Genomic DNA, 20,842 nt, shown 5'->3' with positions numbered 1-20,842 from the left:
ATAATAGCACTGATGAAAGTCCTTTTTTTAGTCAAAATCAAATTCACTAAATAGCATAATTTTATTCATATTCAAAGTTATGGGTACTACAATATGAACACTAAAGTCACTTTGTATCAAAATTTTTTATTGTAATATCGGATATTATTAAGAGTAAAATGAAAGCGAAAACAACGGATTAATTTTCACTGGAGATATATATTATCATATATATATATTTATATATTAGTCAGTATTTTCCCTCCAAGTTCCTCCAAGTCAGGTATTTTCCCTCCAACTTCCTGAATGTGAATAGATATCAAACCCAAGACGAGTGTTTAAAGGCGTCATTCCCACAAAACTGATAGTCTTTCCCCAGATACGATGGTTGCAACGGAAATTAACAGGAAACAATTAGGGAAGCTGGAGAAAATCGAAAAATCCCTACCATATACCATAGCGCTAGATAACATTTTGCACACGAGTTAATCTTTACCGCTACCGACGTATCTGTTTATATTTAAAAAGCAAAAGTTCCAGCCCCATGACACACCGACACGTTCTTCCGAGGTAGATCTAAGAAACTAAGACAGGAAACGCTTCATCTTCCTTGTTATGAAAAAGAAAACTCACTGGCATTTTTATTCTATCTGATTGCGGTCATTTTCAAATCACATAATTAAATGCAAGTTTTACTTAATCATGTGAGAATAAAGTGAACTTTTTCTAATTTTCTCAATCTTCTCAATCACTGCCGAGACTCGTGGTGTCGAAAAATATCAGAACTAGAAGGACTCAAAATCACTCTCTTTTTGTACTTTCCGGCAAATATAGCATTGAGAGCCCTTTTGCTGAAGGGCAAAAAAAGACCACCATGTGGAAGGAACTATGATGAGCTTAGACTTTTTTCTTCGCGATTTAGAATATCAACCACAACAAGCACCAAACCCTGACAAAAGGGCCAACCGCAATTATCCAGACTGGAATAGTATTTTCGAGAAAGCGCTTTCCCAGAGGGTTATCCTCTTTTCCATATTACTCGACCATTCCCACGGTCAGATATTGAGTCCAGCACGATTTTGCATTACCATCTTTCATCTATAGCACAGTTCTAGTTAACATACTATACAATGGTGGATTTTAAATATCAGCCCATTGATAATCCGCTCTATACACCACCATTAACTATTCAGCACCTCCACGCCCTTGGCAAGGTCAGTATAAGCATTGGTAGCCAAGATATATCTCATACATTCACTGAAAATCAAACAGAATATCGAGTAGAAGCATGTCAACAGTTGGTATGAAATCTGCATTAAGGACATTCAATATACAAGGTAGTTTACTCCCACCTTCCGGCAAGCGAAGTCGGTCCCTAGAACCACAACAAGTAGCAGAATAAGAGGCAAAATGGAACCGATTTTCCACGATCGTTCGGAGGCGGGGTTGGCTGGTCTTGATCGATTGCACCATTTTACTCGGTCAATAGGGAGGGAGTCGCAAGGCTCTCAAATCACCAGCTAGTGTATCGTTGTTTTAGCCGGCCATTCGGTTGTTTCCCATCGACTTCGATGTTCAGATCAATCTTGGCAAGTGAGTCCTCGTCAGCGAGAATTACGTCTATGCCATCGAAGACCCCTCTTGCGCAATTTTTCCACGATCGGTGCAACCCCATATCAACCGAGGATATCCTCATTTCCAATGTAAATGTGGTGGCTACTGGTCAACGCAACATCTTCGTCTCCATTACCGCGAAGCGCCGTTCATTGTCTTTTATAGTCAATCAACTCTCAGCGCCATAGAGGTTGACAAGGTGTACGGCACTGCGGTACATTTTCGATTTAATACGTTGATACATTGAGCACAAAGAACATCAGGTCATGAACGCCACTTACTCCAAGTTGTGTGATGTGAAGCAATTATGCAGTGCATCATTAGATAATAGCATTGATACGAGATATTTAAGGGAATTTTCCAGTGACGCTGGATATGTTACCCCTTCTTTAGATTTCTGCAGCATACTCCTAACATTCTCCTTTTAAAATATACATAAAATAAAAAATCATCTGGATAAAGCTGTGTATAGGATGCTGGACGTCAAATGCCCCATATGACACTGTCCATAACAAAAAAAAAGAGAAGTGGTGAGAGGGTGCTTCGTTGATGGACACCGACAGAGCGGTTTTGAGACATTTGCCACACTTAAGATAATGGCAGGGCAATTTATCTCAGGGCACCAAATCTTCTGGCACTTGGTGTTGTCGCAGAACACACCAGATGGACTACCTTTCTTTTTCCATATTGAAACGGTTGTGATTTTGATGCTGTTCCTGCTGAGTTGGCCCCAGTTTTTCGCTTTCCAGAGCTCAGATGTGATGTTGTCAGGTCCGGTTTCTCTGATTTCATTCGTTTTATTGCTTCCTCGACTTCAGTGAGACTAAGGCAAAAAGGTACCGTTCATGTCAATAATGCAACAGAAGTGGTCAATATCTTGGATATTGGTTTCGACTTTTGGCAAATCGACACAGAACTCTTTCGTTGTCCCGAATATTTCTGTTTATCGTGAAGATCTTTGTAATGAACCGCTCGGGAAACAGCGATCGCTTTCTTTGCTTTCCGACTAGCGTTCTTGTAAATTTGTCAACTGACCAGGCGTTTCTTCTCATGAACTTTCAGTTGGACAGTGTAATCCTAAAGTCAAGTGTTTCCAGGTTTGGTGACCGGTTTTTTGAATCGGGTTTTCATTTTGACTCAATGATTCTTCGACATTTGTTTAACGGATCGCTTACAATACGGGGAGTGACGCCCCCGACGTGACTGACCCCCTAACTGGCAATATATCTGCATCCTAGAATCGCGAATGACTGACACACTGGGAGTCCTCGGAGCCTAGCTCTTCCAAGGTCGTAGTTGTAACACATATCAGAAGCCAGCTCCTTCGGGACGCTGATCGGCTACTGTGCATTGAACCGGTGTTAGTAGACCGCGTTGCAACGAAAGAACGCAGATCCATCCGTGAGTTCCGGGATCAGCTAAGCGTAGATTAGGCCTCACGGAACTCGGTTAGGCCCTATGTCCGCAAGGGTACACCCGTTCTTGACTACTGCGGCCCGCTCGCTTGCACACGATGCACTGGTGAAATTTCCATGGAGAATAATCATAATACAAAAAAAAATCGACGAAATATCAGGAAAGGAGAAACAACTGATTACGTTTGGGCGCAGCACAAAAATGCGACGCTCACCGCAGCGACCAGCAACAGAGGAAATGAGAGCTAAAATACCCGATGTGACACGGGGACGGCCAAACAAAGAGGATGCCTCACCGAGTGACGCGATTGATGACGCGGGGAAGGTAATTCTAATACCCTTTAGTGTTCCTGTTCCGGAAAAAAAGCCCAGTCAGAATTGCTGACCCTGAGCAAGTGGATTCGGACAAGAATCGAGCCAAAGTGCAGTCAACCGTCCTAGCGGGAGCTGAAGAGGAAAAGAGGGACAATGGTGAAGCGTATGCGGTAATCAACGTTCCTCCAGAAGAACTTCAGCAAAGACGTCAAAAACGAGCTGATGGAACTGGAGGAACTACTGAACGCATCGCTTGTGAGTTCCTCTGTCTTTCCAGTGAGGGTACCAATATTTACCGTGCGGACATGTATCTGTTTTGTTCTGCATTTAGTTGCCTTGAAGAGTTGTAATCAGAAGAGAAAAGCTCGCATTAAGTTGTTACGCTATTGAAGAGACAGACAAATAGTCATCTGTCTGAATAAAAAACGAAATTGTACCCAAAAAACAACCTTTCTAGCCAAAACGAATGGCAGTTTGGGGGGGGGGGGGGATTAACAGCATGGATAAAATATAGCAATGACTTAGCAACAACGAAGATCACTCAGAGACAATCATCATCATCATCATCAACGGCGCAACAACCGGTATCCGGTCTAGGCTTGCCTTAATAAGGAACTCCAGACATTCCGGTTTTGCGTCGAAGTCCACCAATTCGATATCCCTAAAAGCTGTCTGGCGTCCTAGCCTACACCATCGCTCCATCTTAGGCACTGTCTGCCTCGTCTTCTTTTTCTACCATAGATATTGCACTTATAGACTTTCCGGGCTGGATCATCCTCATCCATACGGATTAAGTGACCCGCCCACCGAAGCCTATTAAGCCGAATCTTATCCACAACCGGACGGTCATGGTATCGCTCATAGATTTCGTCGTTATGTAGGCTACGGAATCGTCCATCCTTATGTAGGGGGCCAAAAATTCTTCGGAGGATTCTTCTCTCGAACACGGCCAAGGATTCGCAATTTTTCTTGCTAAGAACCCAAGTCTCCGAGGAATACATGAGGACTGGCAAGATCATTGTCTTGTACAGTAAGAACTTTGACCCTATGGTGAGACATTTCGAGCGGAACAGTTTTTGTAAGCTGAAATAGGCTCTGTTGGCTGACAACAACCGTGCGCGGATGTCATCATCATAGCTGTTATCGATTGTGATTTTCGATCCTAGATAGGAGAAATTATCAACGGTCTCAAAGTTGTATTCTCCTATCTTTATTCTTCCCGTTTGACCAGTGCGGTTTGATGTTGTTGGTTGGTTGGTTTTCGGTGTTGACGTTGTCACCATATACTTATTCACACATACATATTCCTCTATCCACTTTCATGTACACCTGTGGCGCCCTCCAGTTTAACCTTTCTAGAAACCACTTAGATCCCACTCTTGACCTTGTCCTCTCTAACCTTCCTGTGCGTTGTCTTTCCCAATCCCTCCGTGTTCCGTCTTACGTTGCCCCTGACGCCCATCATCCTGTTCTCTAGTTCGATGTTCAGATATCTCGCCTCCACTCTCCTGTCGCTCGCAAGCCTACCAAGTTCAACTTTCGTAAGGCGAACTTCGAAGTTCTGAACTCAGCCCTGGCGTCAATCAACTGCCCCCCCCCCCCCCTCTCTCCATTTACGTCTGACCAAGCACTCAACACTTTCTACACCATTTTATCTGATCTTCTTCCTTGTTACGTTCCCTCCTCTCCTAAGTGCTTACGCTCTTACCCCGTCTAGTTCACCCCTGAAATTCACAAAAAATTACGTCAAAAACAGACTGCGAGAAAGAAGTTCCTGTCTTCTAGAAACGTTACTGACTTAGTTTTTTTCAAATCTCTTCGTTCCTCGGCCAAATCCTTAATACGTAAGTCCAGAAACGAATATTTGTTCAGCGTGGAAAACTCACTAAAGCGCGGAAACCTGAAACCTTTCTGGTCCCATATTCGCAACTCCCGCTGCCCAGCCCAGTTATCCCCTCCGTCTATTAAATTCTCTGGCTTCTCAACTAGCTCCCCCCCAACTATCTTGTGATTTACTCTGCCGCTACTTTTCGTCAGTATATGTTCCCCCTCCTTCCTCCGACTCCCTGTCGGTAGTGGATGTAGCCTGCCCCGCATCGCCTACCATTCCCCTTCTTATCCCTATCCTTGTCGAATACCTCATTGGCAAATGCCAATGTCGCACCTGGCTACGATTATCTTCCAAACCTCTTTTTGCTCAAAACTGGTAAGTCCATCTCCCTTCCCCTATCTCTTATTTTCAACAAAAGCCTCAAAGAGAATCATTTTCAAACCTTGTGGAAAGAGGCTCTCATCATCCCCATTCACAAAAGTGGCGATCGTTCACTTGCCGAGAATTACCGCTCCATTTCCCTCCTCTCCTCCTCTTCCAAAATCATGGAAAGATACGTCAGCGACTGGTTGTCCGCCCACTTTGGCCAACACATTGTGAAAGAGCAAAATGGCTTCGTTAAAAGTAGGTCCACTGCCTCCAACCTGCTTGACTTTACCAACTTTGTCGCCAAATGTCTAAATTCACGGCAAGAAGTGCATACCATTTACAATGACTTCGCTAAAGCCTTCGACACTGTAAATCACAAGATACTTCTATCCAAACTCTCTCCCTAAACGTTTCAATACCACTTGTTTTATGGCTTGCCTCTTACCTTTCCAAACGACCCTGCCGCGTCTCTTTTGACGGCTGTACTTCCCGCTCCTTCTACCCCTCTTCTGGCGCCCCAAAGGGATCTATTCTGGGCCCTTTGTTATTTTTTACTTTTTATTAACGACCTTCCTCCGCTCCTTACTTGTCCCTGTTTACTCTTTGCAGACAACCTTAAGCTGTTTTCCGCTATATCGTCGCCTATGGACTGTGTTTCCCTTCAATCTAACCTGGACACTCTGGTTCGTTGGTGCTCGACTAATGGTTTAGCGCTAAACGTCAGAAAGTGTCACCCAATGTGCTACTCCCTAAAATCCTCACCCACTTCTTTCTCCTACTATCTTAACGGACATTCCTTATCGTGCTTAAATTCCACTCAAGACCTCGGAGTCACTTTAGACAATAAGCTCCGCTTTGACATCCATTGCCTCGATGTCATCAATCGAGCAGCAAAATTGTCTGCCTTTTTACTATGCTCCTCCTCTGATTTTGACTCCATCCAACCCTCCTTAGCTCTATTCAATTTCCTTGTGAGGAATACCCTGGAGTATTGCTCCGTGATCTGGTCATCCTCACGTAAGTGTGATTGTCTTGCCCTTGAAAATGTGCAACGTAAATTCACCCGTTCCCTCTTCTTTAAGAAAAGCTTCCTTCGTGTGGACTACCCCTCCCGCCTCTGCTTTCTGAACCTTCCCTTCCTACAACAGCGTATCTGGATCTATGCACATTCTTTAAACTTTCCTCGGGTCTGATGGACTACTCCGCCGCTGACGAGATCACCTGCCGTTCTGCGTCTTATAACACAAGTAGCGCAGACATTTTCAACGTGCCCTTCCCATAGCTCGATGTCTACTTTCATTCTCCGATTCCTAGGCTTTGCCCTACATTAAGTAGTTTTAGACGTAGCATAAGTTTTTTGCTTTCTCCTCCTCCTGAGGACAATAATTAATTGGAATTTACTCTGTTTGTTGTCCGTTAAATTAAATAAATAGATATACTTTGTCTTGCCTTCATTGATGTGCAGCCCAAGATCTCGCGCCGCCCGCTCGATCTGGATGAAAGCAGTTTGTACGTCTCGGGTCGTTCTTCCCATCTTGTCGATATCGTCAGTATAGGCCAGTAGTTGGGTGGACTTAAAGAGAATTGTATCTCTTGCATTTACCTCAGCATCACCGATCACTTTATCGAAGGCCAGGTTAAAGAGGACGCATGGACCGTGTACAGTTTTACCCTGGCTATGCTATCATAAGCGACTTTAAAGTTGATGAAAAGATGGTGCAACTGATGTCCACATTCCAACAGTTTTTCCATCGCTTGCCGCACAGAGAAAATCTGATCTGTTGCTGATTTGCCTGGAGTGAAGCCTCTTTGGTATGGGCGCATAGATGGCACGATAGAAGAGATATAAATGGTACTAAGCATCGTGATACCTCTATAATTGCTGCACTGTGTGATATCTCCCAATATTGAAATATAAGTGCTATTCTACGAAAACGTGATTAAATATTTGCCGGCTATTGTGATCTTTAGTAACGTCAAAGTTTATATTACTACGTTATCCTGTTGATTTAAAATGACAACTCTTCGAAATCGATATGAATATACTGAAATCCGGCAGCATTTTTCAATTTTATTTTATTTGCTGGCAACGGATTTTCTCCACGCGATTTGCTCGTCAAAACGTTAGCATAAACACTCGTCATACCTATGCCTACTTGTCTTTGAGCCGAATGAAACTAACAGGAAGATATAAATAATTTCATTAATCACCTTCCATTGCTTCCAAGCAACTGCTTGATTATTGACCCGAAGTCTCCCCTTTCACTAAAATGACTCCAGCATCCAAACATCTGTTAAGCAATCCAAGATTTCTACATCTTTCAACGACGGATGTTTATCAGACAAATTGACGCTTGAAAAATTGTTTTAATGAACTCGAAAAAACTCTGATGGTCGTGAGGACGCACACTGCAGTCGTCTCTGAAGTAGGTAGCACTCATTCGATTTTATAGGTACGAGTAATTAGAAACAACGCCTTCAAAATACAGTAAACATCTTTATAACTCGTATCCAGGCAACGTCAGAAACTTGAAAAACCAGGATATCGATATGCGGGATAATTATTCCTTGTTTTCGTCGAGCTACGAGTATCACATATTCTCCGCACGTGTCGACAAATTTGTTTTTCCATCCGGACACATCAGGAACATTCATTCATTCTTTTCTCCATTCAGCTGAGTAGACCTTTCAAGGAGTCTAACACAGCCTACCGCGCTCGTGAGTTCGTCCGTGTAGGGTGCGAACATACACACATGTCTGTACGTATCTACATGCATTAAATCACTTTTTCAAATGAAAAATGCCAGCCGTCTCATTGAATTCAATCTTCCATTTTCCAATTCGACGAGCGATGAGGACAGGCGAAATGTTTCCATTTCAAGGATTTTTGAAACGAATCTCACTCAATGGAGTGCGAATGTGTTCAATCTCACTGGGGCCCCGATAATGTAGTTTTCATGCCCCAGTTCAGGAAGATGACGATGAGGTTTCCACCGTCGTTGGGGTTGTAAGGGAGCTGCTTCAGGATTAAGTTCTGTCCTGGTGGAATGATGTTTGCTTTTAAATGATGAGAACTACCCTGAGGTGATATAATGCCGGATCATCCAATAATACGTCGTTGGATTCCTGGAAGGACAGTGTTAAGATGATTTCAGCTGCTCTGATAGGCAGATAAAAAGTGATTTCGTGACATGTCAGGTCACCGATCAATATGACAATTTAAAAGCTGCTCTATCAGAATGTATTCTGCATAGCCCCGGTGACCAATAGATAACTAATTTAGTCTCCAACGTCAGTAGAATATTCTACTTCCTGATAATAGACAGTAGTTGCCGTACTGCAGACCTTATGAATAAATAACTGATAGGTCAGAAAGCCCTCGTCCCGGTGCACTACTTGCACTCTCTCAGTTCAATTTACTGCATGGACATCGAAAATTTCAAGTGACAATAAATGCAAATGACTGAAACAGTCAGCAGACATGCAAAGCCAATTTGCCAAGTCCAACCGTCACAGTAACAACTAATTATAACCGCCAACGGCCTGAAAATTATCGAGGTCACCGCGAATTAAATGGACTTAAATATGACTCACTTCACATCGTCGATTTGCATCTGATCATTTATTTAAGATATTGGTCTTCTTGCGCAGTCGTTTCCAGTTAGAAAGTCGGCAGCGAGCCTAAAATCACTAAAATATGCCTATCGCAGTTAAGATAGAAACCATCTCAGTTCACGGGATCTTTTCAATGTTAACGATACCAACGCATATCGAAGGACAGTTTAAAACGAATAAGGCTCGTAGGAGGTCTTTAGCTGCCACACTCCTCGTTGCTTGAGAAACAAATGAAAAAAACGGCAGGAATCTGGTTTCCAGAACCAGAGCCCACGACTCCTTAAGCCGTTCAGGTCTACACACAAGAACAATTCAACATGCATGCAAGAATCTCGTTTCATTAACGACGGCGCCATCAGAATCAATTTCTTGAATAATTTGTAAGCGGGTCGTGAAAAAAAACGATAGAAACGACATGATAAAACCTTCGGAAACCACATGGTTACCAGTACAACACAGCCTACGGGAGAGTTCTTCATGCTGGAACAGCTGCTCCGAACGTCCTACGCTTTCGTGACTCCATTGCAATTTCTAGTTCAGTCAAAAAGTCTTGGCTAAGATCAATTGAAATAATTTTAGTTTTCAGTCCCAAAGAATTCCTCATTGAAAAAGGCACGAAAGCAGAAAACGCTGCCACAGCATCACTCAATGAAATGGCGCTTGGTATGATAATACATCTTCAGGGTCCACCGCGCATTGGAAAGCACGAGGCAAGCAATCGTAAGGCTTTTTTCTGCTGAATCATCAAACAACATGATACAGGATATGTGGGCGTGTGCCGGGAAATTCTTTTTCATGTTTCCCTTCCAAGGTCTGAATGGTGTTGTTTTCTGTTTGGCACAAGAGTCTCGTTTGTTGTTTACTTCCTGTTGTGGAGTTACGCAAGGTAAATGGGCACAATTCAATGGAAGAGAGTAATTTTAAAAGTGCCTTGAAAAGGAAGCAAATTTAATCTCTTGAGTTTTTTGGGAAATTTCCATATAAAAAAGCTTTAGACGAACGTATTCTTGGGGATTTAGTGTAGTTTCTATGGGGGCAGCTCCCACTGTGGATACATAGCTGAAGAAATGCCAAACATTACCAATAGAATTGTGATTTTAATAATAATAATAATCGTTGGCGCAACAATCCATGTTGGATCAGGGCCTTGAAGTGTGTTAGAGCACTTCATTCAAGACCGTAACGGTACACTAGGAGGCAATGTGGTCAGCATTGCGCTCGTCCGAGATTATTACCCTGATTTTGACTCAGGTACTCATTCACAGCTGAGTCGACTGGTATCCGATGTCAAATCACGATACAAATTCCAATGCCACCAGTGAGATTTGAACCGCGACCTTCCGTACGACAGCCTTGCGCTCTAACCACTCAACTATCCGGACACTTGTGATTTTAAATGATTTTTGAGGGCTGATTGTTGACAACTTTTGTAAGCCTCGACCTACGACAAATGTTAATAAACAAAATCATCTAATTTGAGGCAATCTTCTTTGTCCCGTTGACAAGCGCGGTCGGCTCGTCGTGATCGGTTTCGCTATTTAGCTCTATCGAATACCTGATCTGGGTGCAATCTCGAAGCTTTTAAATCCCCATCCAGTGTATCAAGGCACCGTTGTTTCGGCCTGCCTTTTGGTCGTTTACCATCGACTTCGATGTTCAATTTTTCTACGATCGGTGCAACCCCATAGCGATCGCGGATATCCTCATTTCAGATGTGATCAAACCGTATTACGCCACTAGTCCAACGCAACATCTTCGTCTCCATTAACGCAAGACGTCGTTCATTGTGTTTTATAGTCGGCCAACACTCAGAACCATAAAGGGCGACAGGAAGGATACGTCGATCACAAAGAACACCAGTGGTGGAACGCCACTTCATCCAGCTTGCGTTAATGCACGAAGCAATTTCATAACACAGTTCTCCATTTGCTGAAAGCGTTGGCCGAGGAATTTAAATCGCTCAGTTCTGGGGGCAGATCACTGCCGCTGACAGTGATTGTGCCTATTTCATGGGGATCGGTCGTCAAAAATTCAGTTTTGTTTAGATTCAATCTGAGATCGTGTTGCATGAGGCAATCCTTCCATTTTTGGACAAGTTGCTCGAGATCATTTTTGCTATCAAATGCTAGGAAAACATCACCATGAGACAATTGAAGAAAGAAGTTCCATTGCACCATCTATAGTTATCCAAATGAAGAACCAAAAGCTTATAAGAAACAAGACACAAACTAGATGAACAATTGCCCATATCGGCGTTCAACCTAGCATTACCCTGTTTAAATATTTCCAGACTTTCTGCGGCGTCTAGTTTGTGGACTGTATGTATTTTTTGTATAATATCCACGTTGTCCCAAGAAATGCTATGGCCGCTATCTACTATGTATTTTGCGACTGGAGACTTGACATGCCGTAGCGGGTTTGTTGTCGCTAGTTCCGCTTCTTTGGTATTTTCCGCGAATCGCACTGCTACTAACGCTGTCGTAAATTCATTAATGAACCTGCGGAGTTTCCATGCCCAGGAGGGCATCGAGAAGTGGCAAGCCTTCTATATATCGGTGGACGAAGAAAATTGCAGAGCTCCGGAAGGAGTGTCACAGACTCCAGCGAACGAGAGGAGGCATGTACCATAATGACAGAGTACAGAACAGCCAAAGGAGCTTGCTGCTGGCAGGACTTGTTCGGCGAGATGAATGGGGTCCCGTGGGGATTCGGTTACAAACTGATAGTCCGAAAAAATGGGGCCCTGCAAAAACTCTGTTCACTTAAGGCCAAACATGAAAAAGAAGAAGGCGCCAGGACTCGATGGCATCCCAGCAGAGGTATACAAACTAGTGCTCCAACATCGGCCAGACCTACGGCTCGAAACATTCAACGCTTGCCTGAAAGAGAGCACTTTTCCATCTCATTGGAAAGTAGCGAGACTTGTGCTGACCACTTTGTATGTCTGACGCTGCTGGGTAAGCGCCCGAAAATTTAATCAAAAGTAGACTCGCTGAAGCGATGCCTGCTGCCGGAGACTTATCCTGACGACAGTTTGGCTTTAAAGCGGGAAGATCCACAGTTCACTGTGTCATGTAGTTCGTGGATGCCGTTCATCGAGCAGGGCACACAACCACCCATCTTCACGGCTGGTACTCCTCGTAACGCTTGACGTCGGAAATGCTTTTAGTTCTCTAAGATGGAAAGCCATTTTAGGCACACAAACAATACTTTCCAGGTGCCAAACTATCTCTTATGGGTATTGAGGAATTATCTAAGGAACCGCTCCCTGCTCTATGAGACGGTAGAGGGTCAGAGGAGAATGGAGGTCAAATCGGGGATAGCTCAGAGATCCGTCCTAGGGCCGGGACTCTGGAACGCTTCCTATGATAGTTTGCTTGAACTTGACAGAAGAATCGCTCCTGGTCGGTTATGCAAACTTGGCATATTGATGCACTACTCATATATAGCAACATAGAAAGAAAACTAGCACAGGACGGTTGCAAATTGTCCTTGGTGCATAAGTGCATTTCCAAACTTCAGACAGGACCGTGAAAGCGGATCTAGCGCTGTTAATGTATGGGGAACATCCAGGCAACGAAAGCGGATTTAGCGGTATTAATGCCTGGAGAATCGACAGAAACGACGCTTCGATGCTCTGTCCATTGATGCAGATAGGGAGAGTTCTTGGCAAGTGAGTTCTCGTCAGTGAGAATTACATGATCATACCCTCGAATATGCCTCTCTCGCAATTTCTCCACGATCGGTGCAACCCCATATCGATCGCGGATATCATAATTTCGAATGTGATCAAATCGTGCCACACCACTTGTCTTCATCTCCTTCACCGCAAGGCGCCGCTCATTGTTTTTTACAGTCGACCAACATTCAAGACCATAGAGAGCGACAGGGCGAACGACATTGCGATAAATTTTAGATTTGACGCGTTCGTTGATACGTCGGTCACAAAAAAGACAAGTTGTGGAACGCCACTTCATCCAGATTGCGTTAATGCGTGAAGCAATTTCATAACGCAGTTCTCCAATGGCTAATAGCATTGATCCGAGATACGTATTTAAATCGCTCAGTTCCGGGTTTCAAAAATTCAATTTTATTCAGATTCAATCTGAGACCGTGTTGCATGAGGCGATCATTTCATTTTTGGACAAGTTTCTCGAGATAATTTTTGCTATTAGACGCTAGGAAAACATAATCTTCATAAAACAGTGTATAGGGCACTGGACGTTGAATGCCCCGTGTGACAGTTTCCATAATACAAACAAAGAGGAGTGAATGACCATCGACGGAGACGCGAAGTGGTTTTGATACACCCTCGGTACTTTGAACTTATCGGATCCTGGTAGAACAATTGAACACAGCGTACCAGTTCTTCTGGAGCTAAATGTTGTCGTAGGGCATACTAGATCAGTTCATGTGAAATGCTTTCTCTAGATCCTGAAATGCAATGTAAAGAGGGCGATGTTTCTCACGGCGTTTCTCCATGAGTAACCACGTTGCGTCTATTGCGTCAATTGGTTCCACAGCTTTTGAGAAAACCCGGACTCACGGCTATTTGAACGATTTCGAGAATACGATTGTCTTTTTTTAGTTATTTGAGTATCAGTATTCATTACTGGGGAGCAGGAGGACTATATGTTAACGAAATTTCTGGATAGTGTTCAATAAGATGGACGTGTATATATGTATACTTTCGTGCACAGAGTAAAGTGGAAATGCGTGAATATGCATTAGATCAATTTTTATGACGCAATATTTTGCATTCTTAGCTATATGCGAATGGAAAAACGGACATAAAGAGTTGCTCACATAGATTAACACAAAATCTTTAAACCTCAAGCGCCGAGCTTCCGGTATTCCAACTTGTTAAATTTTTCTTCCTGAGTCGAAGCTAATACAAATAGTTGCTTGTATTTATCTATTTCCGCTCTTCGATTCACTCGTTTTGATCTTGATGGTTTTTGTTCTTCGGGCTGTCTGTATTTTCGGTGATGCCGCCGGTATTCGTCCAGAAATATCGGTTTAGGCATACGCAGTTGTTTGCTGGACTCGTAGTAGTTACGTGATCGGCCGTTTGTAGTTGGCCGAATATATTGTTAATTTTTCTACGATGATGACAAGAAATCCATATCAGGAACGAGCAGCTAAGACAGCCGAGGCTCGATTTCCGGAGGCGCTGGAGAAATGGCCTGAATAGATTTCTTAGCATCATCAGGCCAGAGCTACAGCGTTCCTCGCTACTCTGGGAGACAAGCCAGAGCTCCTGGCACCCACAATACTTCCACCTTGGAATAGGAGGTCCACCGCTATCGGCGTATGTCTGCCAATATAAAGAAACGCCACACCAGCCTGTTCTCTGTCGGTCAAGCTTTCGAGATGTTCTTTAATGCGTTCCACATTATTTTAGCTATTATTTTTACGAAGGCAGGGTACACGCAAATACCCCTTCAATTGTCACAAGCAACAAGGGTGCCCTTCTGTGGGATCTTGACAATCATCCCCTTCTTCTAATCTCTGGGAAAGGTCTTGGATATCCAAGATTTCCGTACGAGCGGGAGCAGCAAATATGCAGTAACTGCAGATGCGGGGACAAATAACTCAGCAGGTAGACCACCAAGTCCAGGTTTTACTCCATTCGGATGCATTGATTGCCGAAATGATTTTTCTTCTGCTTGGGGCAACAGTCCGCACCCGCATGTTACCGTGGCTACCCATTTCATCCACAAGAGGAGAAATCTCACCAGATGTGATACTTTTGAGAACCATGGTGAAGTCTTCTCTTCAGTTCTTCATCATCGTGGATAAAAAGTCAACCGTTAACTTTCTCCACAGGCCCATCGCAAGATTTGCAACCACATGCAAGCTCTTTCATGATGCGGTATACTAGGTTGTTCAATAAGTTTTGTGGTTCGAAAAGAGAGGGCATAGCTGCTAGCCTACATTTTTTTTGTGATGTTGGTACACTCTTCATACGAACGTATGTGAAGTTTCATTTCAATCTGTCAATTTGTTCTTTTGTAAACACAAGTTATTTAGTATCGACATGTCACACTATTTTTTATAATGGACAAAATTAAGTATCGTGCAGTGATTGAATTTCTATTTTTGGAAGGTTTAAAAGCAAAGGAAATTTATGAACGGACGTTGAAATTGTACAAGGATTCTTCTTCTTCTACAGTAGAAAGATGGATTGTTAAATTGAAACGGGTCGTACAAGCCTTGGAGACGATCCACGTCCATGACGTCCAAAAACAGCAACATCAGAAATTGTAGAAAAAATACAGGGTACGATATTAGAAAATCGTCTAGTGGCTGAAAAATATTTAGTAGAAGCCCTAGGCATCTCATTGGCCAGTGTAATCAATATTTTGACTGAAGTACTGGATTTCAGAAAGTTGTGTGCCCAATAGGTGCCGCATTCGCTAACAATGGAACAAAAATATATTCGAATGCGACTTTCTCGGCAACATTTGGAGCATTTTCGAAAGGATAAAGTGGATTTTATGCATCGATTCATCACTATGATTGAGACTTGAGGCTATCACCATGATTCTGAATCAAAGCTAGAGGCTAAAGAGTAGTGGTTTTCCGCTCTGAAACGGAGTTTGGGTCCAGAAATCGGTCAAGGACGTGTTAGCATCAGTTTTTTGGGATGCGAAAGGAATTTAGTTTATGGATTACTTGCAAACTGGTAAAACAATAAACTCTGAAAATTATTGTAACCTTTTAGACCGGCTGAAGTAGAAAATTCGTGAAAAAAGATGGGTTTCGCCAAAGAAAAAAATCTTTTTCAGCAGCACATTCCACTGGGTCACAAGAGCATTTTGACAATGGCTAAACTCCATGAATTCAAGTTCGAATTGTTGGAGCATCCATCGTATTCACCAAATTTGGCTCCTAGTGACTTCCATCTGTTTCCAGACGTAAAAAACTTCATGCGTGGAAATGTTTTTCATCAAATGATGGGGTCATAACAGCTGTGGAATCGTAGCGGTCTATAGAGCCTTCAATCCCCTCCGTTCAGCAGTTCGTTTTAGCGATTCTGCAGTCAGCCAGATCATATTGCACCTCTTGTGGACGTTGCTATACAAGCGGCCGTATTGAACTTAGGCGGTCGTAACACCCAAGCGAACATAAGCGACCCTCAGATTATGAAGTCTTTTCGATGCTGATGTTAGCGCCTCACATCCAGAAGACAAATCCTAAATCTACAACTGATCGCGAAGTGTTTGATGTGATGGCTTGTACGGCGTGGGTATTTGAAACCCAACCGATCTTATGGCGCGCACTGTGCTCGAACAATGTGCCACCAATTACAAGACGTTGTAAGTTGCAGAAATCCACGAGCCTCCCACCATTATCATTGCGGTCGCGAAGACCGTGTTTCTCCATCAGATGTTCGAGGAAGCTGTTGTATCTTGGCGTTCAGATCACCCAACAACTTTAGGAAGCCTGTCCTGGACTGCGTTTAATTGCTCGTAGAAAGCATCCTTCTCTACTATATCGGGAATCTCCGTTGGTACGTAGCAGTTTGTGATTGTGATGCTCCTTAACCTGGACCGAAATCTTGTAGTTAGAAGTCTGTAAGAACCCGGCTTCCAGGTCAAGAGAGCGTGCTTTGCGGTAGCCGTCTGGAGCAACGCGATACCGGATTCGCGTCTGCTACCCCTTCACTTCCCAGAGTACAAAAGCGCATTACAAGGGGAAGAGGAATGCTGTCCAGAGTCCCATCTCTTTCTTTGCAATTTGATTTGATTTTTTTAAATCAAAAAATCTGTCAAAAACGAAAAATAATCATGATTTTTATCAACCCTGGGGATCGTTTGGAATAATCCAGAAACAATACCGCGACAGTCAAAATTTCCATCCGAAATTCTTTTCTTATCCCATTCATTGCTATTGTTTTTGCGATAAAGTTTCGAAATTTCTGGGATATCTGCTCAAATATTTATATCTCTTCAAGGACAAGCACGTGACTCCACAGACAAATTGCCAACCACGAACCATAGAAATGTAAAAATTATACTAATAAGCTGCGTATTTGAGCAGCGCCAACATCACTTTCTTCTTAAGAAGCTTAAATTCGTTCCACGAAAGACACTCGAAAGGCACCCCATCGAAGAGAATGCGAAAACCTTGAGCTGTGTAAAACCTGTTGAGTCTAGCAAAAACCTTTGACATCTCACCTAAAAATATCCTATCTATTGACGTCTACAAGGATAAACAATGCTCATTTTTAAGGATCCCATGGTTAGAAAAACCTCCATATAAAATTTGAAAGGAATCAGTTATAATTTTCTCGTATACAGAACTTCCTCCTTCATATTTTAACCAGTTTTTAATATGATTCCCACAGGAAAATCGTAGAAATACGGCCTACTATGGCCCACATATCTTTACGCATCCTTGACTTAAGAACTTTACAATGAACAGATAAACCCCAATGGCCCTAACTTGTTGTAATAATCCTACTTTATTCTTTAAGCGTTTTACATGGAACCGTGAATCATTGCAACCTTCGGGAAGATCCCCATCCCTTCGCTCCCTTCCATATCCTTCGGAGAAAAAGTGATGAGGAGTTCATGCCACCCCATCCAAAAACCTTTATCAGAGTGAGACATCACAACCGCCAGGCTCATCTCCCAACCACTGCCTCGGTTCCGTAGTCAACCTAATCAATGTTTTGCTCCACAATTGTCTTCCCCAGGCCAACATCCACGTCTGATTCAATTCTTATTGCGCAAACAGAGAAAAATGTGCTCCACTTCCACGGGAGTCAACAAACTCTCGCCGTTAAGCATTTAATTTAATTGTTCCGATGGAGTTCAATCTCACACGTAAGAACCCACCCCAATATGGAAAATCGCAAGAATTGCACGGAGAACGCACGGCGACGACACCGCAGGAAAATCTCACCGGAATTTTTTGCTGCTATCGTGGAAAGTGTGTCACAGGGGGTGGTCGACGTCATCATGGCGGAGCCGCCACCCGCAAATCTGTGGTGCGCGAGGTCATCCCGTTCACCGAGAGAATTGGGTTACAACTTTACTAGAACAACAGCAACTTCGGCGACGAATTGTGCACGCCTGAGTGGTTGAACGATGTCTTTGATTATCATAAATCGAATCCCAACCCCAAGAATCTAAAGCGGAAAATTTACTGAAGTTCACCAAGGAGCCATCGCCCTTTCATCAGAGGAAATCCGGTCAATTGCACTTTTGCGTATTTCCGCTGGGGCCGACATTGTCATTTACGGGGCCATCAAAACGGGAAAACAGGAGGAGCATCATACTTACATCAGATTAATGTATCCAAGCATCGTCTTCCCAAAGTTATTGGCAAATTCCTTCGACTGAACTGCTTCCGACTTCCACCCTGCGGCGAACAAAACAATGACAGCGGCGAAAACGACACGAAACCTAATCACATGGCGCGCGAGCACTGTGCAAGCGAGACAAGACAACCGGACACTGCACAAGCCAAACTGAGACACAGATAAAACATTCGGTGTGGCAATGCTTCGCTCTCCGTCAGACTTGCCTCTCCCAAACACTCCACTCACTTCTCCGCGAATCTCCCCCTCCTTTACTCCAGCACGGACTTCTGTTCTCGTCCCTTCCCCGACCAGCACAATTGGGCGAAAAATGTTTTCCCTTTTTCCACGACCTCCTTCAGTTCCACCCTTTTTCGCAATTCGCACAATTTTCACCAAATCCCACTGGCACCGTGGCCCCGAGAGAACGCTGCGGCGGCTAAAGCGGTCGCCGCGGGCCACCAGAACGCGAAACAAGTCAAACTGGCCGCGGGCCGACCAAGGAAACTCAAATGACCTGAACCTCGTACGATGTCGACGACACGGTCACCAGAGATGCTGCGGAAAATTATGTTTCGGAGAAAAACTAAGGAAAACTACACTAGACCCGTACTCAATTGGCGTGACGTGAATCCACGACGACTGGGGCACTTTTCTTTGTTAGTGGCGACTTTTATTCCCAGCAATTTACCAGTTTTTTCTTCACGGAACGACAGCGCGACTCGATCACACACCCATCGTCCACTTCGCCATCTTCGTTTTTGACAGTTCTTCGCGAGAGTTCTTCTGGTCCGACGGCAATGGAAATGAAGTCATGAGACTTCCAGTGGTGAATTCAACAGCTGGAAGTGAGTGAATTCTGTTGGGTGCTCGGGTAGGGTTGGATAACGTTCGAGCGGGAAAATCATTTGAGAAATTATAATTACAACAGCGAGGAAATAATCCGTGTAATATTCATATGAACATTACCAGGAATTCGCTGGCGCACATATAGAATATATTTGACTCTGATTTTTTTATCATTTCAGAGTAACAACCTAAAAGTAGTTTTAATTTTGCCGATACTAATCTGAAAGTAATTACGCTCAAATCATCATATCAACGACAAATTTTTAAGAGATGCAACTTCGAATTATATTATTGTAAATCCTACGAACCAGATCCCATTCCACAGGGCAATAAACTCGGTTGCCAGAAAATTTAGTTTTCAATCAATTTACAAAAATTGGACAGTTACTGTAGTACACTTTCGAGTCAAATATACACTAGACAAAAAAGTCTGGAAACACTCCCTATCTTTCACACTTAATGCTCAGCCTAACTAAAATAGGATATTTCCCATTACTCAACAAACAATAAGCTTTTATTTAAACAGAATCCAAAAATGAAAAATCTCAACAATAATCAATATATTTATGATTTCCGCGTTATCACAATCTCGGCAGATGCCGGATTTTACCTAATTTACCTGTAATGGTGTACTTCTGCATGGTTTGAACCAGACTGTGCGAAAGTTCCAGGACATCAAGGGAAGCCATCAGGGATTTAGGTACAATACCTGTAGCTGACAATATTATGGGAACTACAACCACCCGCTCGAGACGCCAAATTTCTTTCATTTCCCGAGCCAATGACTCATAGTTCAACTTCTCCACGTATTTCCGTTCAATGTTGATATTATCAGGGATAGCAACATCAATAATATACGCGGAGCGACCCGTCTTGTCAAATAACAGTACGTCAGGCTTGTTGTGTGGAGTATAGCGATCAGTCAGAACTTGCCGGTCCCAATACATGCTGTAAACAGAACTATCAAGTGCTGCTTGCGGCTCATATCGGTAAACCGGACATGTTCCCGTGATCAGCCCATGCTTGTATGCAAGGTTTTGATGGAAAACTTTACTTACAGCATTATGCCTGGTGATGTATTGCACCGGTGCCATAACAGTGCAGCCAGAAATAAGATGGTCCAACATCTCTAACGCCGAACCAAACATTCTGCACTGGTCGTTCTCCACCCGTCCTTTCATGATGAGCTTTTTATAAGCTCGGGTGGCGACCACGCCGTCCTAAATGGCGCACATGAACCCCTCCATCTCAGCAAAGAGCTCCTCAGCACACAGCCATCTGTTCGACAAATGCAAATCGAAAAATGGCTGCCAAAGACAATTCACGTGTTTACCGTGCATTGCCTTCGACTTCCATTCATCGATCCGCTCTTGGTCCGACTTCACCCCACTCAGAGGATTGAAAGATCGATCCTTCAAGTTAAGTGGAGTCAGTCCACAGTCTGTCTTACAGACAGCCGCATGCAAGGGACTCGCCTGCTCTTTGCTGTAAAAATAAGCGCGCAGCGAGTTGACTTGGCGATGATGTTGTGCCGCCACGTCAACC

At 43.5% G+C, this 20,842-nt stretch overlaps 1 protein-coding gene across 3 annotated transcripts in view; it reads right to left on the bottom strand.

The window, feature by feature from the left end:
* Window positions 1-19,211, bottom strand: part of LOC119659323 (FERM, ARHGEF and pleckstrin domain-containing protein 1-like) — a 215,551-nt gene extending 196,340 nt beyond the window's left edge. For all 3 annotated transcript variants that reach the window (XM_038067347.1, XM_038067350.1, XM_038067348.1), the window contains exon 1: window positions 18,432-19,211. The gene's annotated coding sequence lies outside the window, so the exon portion shown is untranslated. The remainder of the gene's footprint in view (window positions 1-18,431) is intronic.
* Window positions 19,212-20,842: the final 1,631 nt, after the last annotated feature.

The sequence above is a fragment of the Hermetia illucens genome, chromosome 6 (assembly GCF_905115235.1).
Source record: "Hermetia illucens chromosome 6, iHerIll2.2.curated.20191125, whole genome shotgun sequence".
Classification (NCBI taxonomy): domain Eukaryota; kingdom Metazoa; phylum Arthropoda; class Insecta; order Diptera; family Stratiomyidae; genus Hermetia; species Hermetia illucens.
This window is presented reverse-complemented; position numbering and strand designations above follow the sequence as displayed.